The sequence below is a fragment of the Lycium ferocissimum genome, chromosome 4 (assembly GCF_029784015.1).
Source record: "Lycium ferocissimum isolate CSIRO_LF1 chromosome 4, AGI_CSIRO_Lferr_CH_V1, whole genome shotgun sequence".
In the NCBI taxonomy this organism is placed as follows: Eukaryota; Viridiplantae; Streptophyta; class Magnoliopsida; order Solanales; family Solanaceae; genus Lycium; species Lycium ferocissimum.
The window spans coordinates 31,603,116-31,607,120 of record NC_081345.1 but is presented as its reverse complement, the minus strand read 5'-3'; positions in this window follow the sequence as shown (position 1 = coordinate 31,607,120).

Here is a 4,005-nt window from a genome sequence, read left to right as displayed (position 1 = left end):
TGTATATTGTAAATAAAATGTACATTTTATGTTAATATTATATATATTTTTGGGTATTATTTTTTTAATGATAATTAGTTATTTTAGTATTTATTGTCGATTAATAATAACTCGTGCAACGTCTTATATTAATTAGAACCCTATAACGACGATCTAAATGTATATGTGTAAAAAGTTTTCAAACCTTCTTTGGAGCACTTTACAATCTCTAAAACGACGATATAAATGTATATGTATACTTGATATAATGAGTCGATATTATTGTACACGAAAAGAAATATTAAGTTCTATATAAAATATTTATATTCCGGTGTTTTGAAACGTCACTAATTTTCGGTCAAAGTATGGAAAAAAGCTTAATTTTGAGTTTGATTTCCAAAGAAAGAATGGTGGGGTTGGGGGGAAAGGCCACTTCACGCACAGATTCTGTGCGTGAAAGGACTTTAGCGTAAAACTACAGTTTAGTCCTTTTACGCACATAATCTGTGCGTGAAGCCTATTTAGGTTTTTTTTTTTTTTTTTTTTTTTTTTGTTCTAATAGGTTAGTTTGGTTCCAAAAATTTATTTTTGGGTTAGAAAAGTGCGGGGCTCTCACCATGAACTATAGGAAGGGAACTATACCACGATGGCGGATTTTGATTACCTTTATAGATAGTCACGCAGCATGCACCATATAACTTTTCTTGGAATATATAAAGAGTTAAAGACCTAATTAAATAAGGGAAGAAGAAAGAACCAAATATTTAGGGATGTATTTAAAACTTTTGGGAAACTAAAGCATAAGGAAGAGAAAATATGACCCCCCCCAAAAAAAAAAGAAAAAAAAAAGAAAAGAAAAAAGCAAATGTAACGGTCTAACGGGTAAAGAGGAGTAGTAGTAAATTAAGAAGGAAAAGTTAAACAAATGCAGTAAAATATTTATGGAGAGGTTACAAGTTTTGGGTTTTGGGGAATTAAGTATGGAGAAATGAAGTGCAACTTCTAATCCACCCTTATGTAATTAAATTATACTATTTAATTAGATTTTAATTTAGTGCAGGGGCAAAATCGAAATTTAAATTTGAAGATAGGAGCTTTCCACTTTTAGTATAATACTAGTTCTGGACACGTACATTGAACGTGTGTCCCATGCAAGCAGTACATATCGTATAAGTCATTTAAAATAGCATTATAATGAGTACTCCAATCTTTTAAGCAGAAAAATATAAATTGAAAATGATGAATAATCAACCTATTTAAACGACTTCTTTTTTGAATGACGAATGATTAGATATTCTCTGAACCAGTAAATTTTGAACAACAAATTTAGTTTGGCAGTTTAAATGTATAATGAGTCACATTTTTAAGTTATTAGGTGTTAACATGTAATTAATGTATTCATATGTTACCGAATACTTCATTATAGACGATGTTTTTGGTGTATGTTCCATTTCGTCTATTTGGCTGGTCTGTCATGACAAGAACTCTTGTTGGAGACATTGATATCCCTCTTGAAATCACAAAGACATACAATTCTCCACGGGAGAAAGTAATTTATTTCACCCCGAAGGATTTTGGTACTTGAAAATTTTTGGTACTACAAGCTCTCACAGAATGCTACATTGGATAAAAGAAGTATTCTAAATGCAAAAAGAAGTAATAGCAATTTTTCATATATAAACTTCCAACAATGAAAAATGGTTATCAAGAAGATTCATCTGTAACAACTGAACAAAGATTGAACCATCCTTACTTGAATAGGATGTCTAAAACTTACAATAACAATGACAAAAAAAAAATAAAAAATGAAATACTACTCGAGAATGTTACAAAACTCAGAAGGCAAGAAAATAACAAATTATTTGACAACATGGCAAATTCTTGATCTCATAGAGATAAAATTAGTTCACAAAATGATAGTTAATCCTGATCTCACCTTTAATTTCCGCCCTGTGAGGACATCCAAAGTACCCATATTGGCCATTGTATATACAAATTTCTTACCTCAGTAAAGGGTAAAGCGGTTTCACCCCAAATATTCTTTATTCTCGAGGTCGAACCTGAAATATTTGGTTAATTAATAGCAGAGGAATCTCAACCATCTCACCCGTGGGCAAAAGAATGGCTAAAGCTATAACATGATGGACCAAAGCTTGAAGGCCACCATTCAACAAAGTTTATTGTGATGAGAAATAGAAACACCTTGCACAATATTACTGCAAAAGTATATGGAAAGTGTTATTTATTTTAGAAAATGAAAGTAATCTAAGCATTATGTATTCTAAAAAGTGTAATAGAACTTGTGCCAGGGCAAAAGTTTCCAAAACCAAAAGAACTTTTTTTTTTTTTTTCCGTACGTGGTGCAAATGTTGTTTCTTTGCTGACAATTTTTGCCCTTTATTATGAAATCATCTACATAAGCATAATATCCTGGCAAAAAAGGGAAGAAGGCAGAAATAATTTTTTTACATACCTGGTAAATTTGCAGCATAATATCCTAGCAAAAAAGGAAACATGCTTCTAATGTGAAAGATAAAAAGGGAAGAAGGCAGAAAGAAATCTATATGTAATATAAAGCTTTAAGAGGGTAGGCAATTGATGTGATGCATATAATGTCGCAGAAAGTGATTTATCTTTTTTTCTCCTTTTTTTGACTTTTCTTCTCATTTTTCCTATCAAGTATATTTTTAATTATTTCATCCTTCCAAAAGGAAGAGTGTAACAGCTGACTCATAATAGTGCAGTTACAATTATAATGTAATAAAAATTTTTCCTTAAATTCTAGCTAATGAACTGACGGCTAATTGGGGACTATTCATATCCCTTGGGTTCATATACCTTCTTTTTTTTATGCACTGATGGAATTTGAATTAATGACCAAACCACTTAGTCTTTTCAGTTATCCATGAATATTTTTGAGCCCAAAATATTCCTTGCAATAGACATTCCCTTTGATGATATATGAGTCGAAAATACCACCCGGAAAGAAATACTTTGAGTTTTACAGCCAATGGTTCAGTTTAAGCATCTCCTATTGTAATTTGTTCTTCACATAATTGCTTATTTTTTAGCTCTCTTTTCCTAGCGTTTCTTCCATAAAATCCTTAGTTTCTAATATATATATATATGGAATTTGTATATCATGCATGAAGTTTTGTTGGACTGGAATACTTTAATATAAAAATAAGTGGTATAATGAATGGTGATGATGAATGCATAGGTACTGCGTAACAGAAAGAGGACACATTTGCAGAAGGTCATAAGCCACAAAATTACAAGTTCATTTCTGGCCTGTGTTTCAACACTGTATATTCTCATTTAAATGCCCTTAGCTTTTATAAATTATTGTTGATTAGAAGAGATTAGTATGCCTGGAATCTGTATATCATGCATCAAGTTTTATTGAAAATAAATATTTTTATATAGATGTAAATGGTATAGTGAATGGTGATGATTATGTGCAGAAGCAAAAAGAGAAAGATGGCTCGCAATGAAGGTCTCCTATGCTCGCTAATGAGTAGCGCCTTGCAACAGTTTGAGGATAAATTTGTAGAAGTTTATAAGGCAAAAATTACGAATTCGAATGGATCATGAGGATTTCAGCAAATTTTGACAGGCTAAATAGTGATCTTAGTCATTACTGATAGTATAATTATCTTATTTTATTGTGTTATTTTTTCCCCTTTTTCATTTGTTAATAGCAGGTTATTGAGTTATTTGTGTATTTTGAGAGTTTGATTTTTTTGTTTGGTATATGAATCTACGCAGAGAGAGAGAGAGAGAGAGGGAGGATCAGAGGGTAACAACCACGTAATTTTTTTCTTTTCAGTAAAGTTATCATTTTTATATTTATTAGCATGTTAGTTTTAACTTTTGTACATTTATATATATTGTACCATTTTTCTTTCCTTGGAAGGAATAAATATTTTAAACTACATGTAGATTTATTAGTGTAGGCCTTTATTTACTTATTTACACTAATCTTATCTATATTCAATTTCCCTAATTATAACAGAATACATTTTA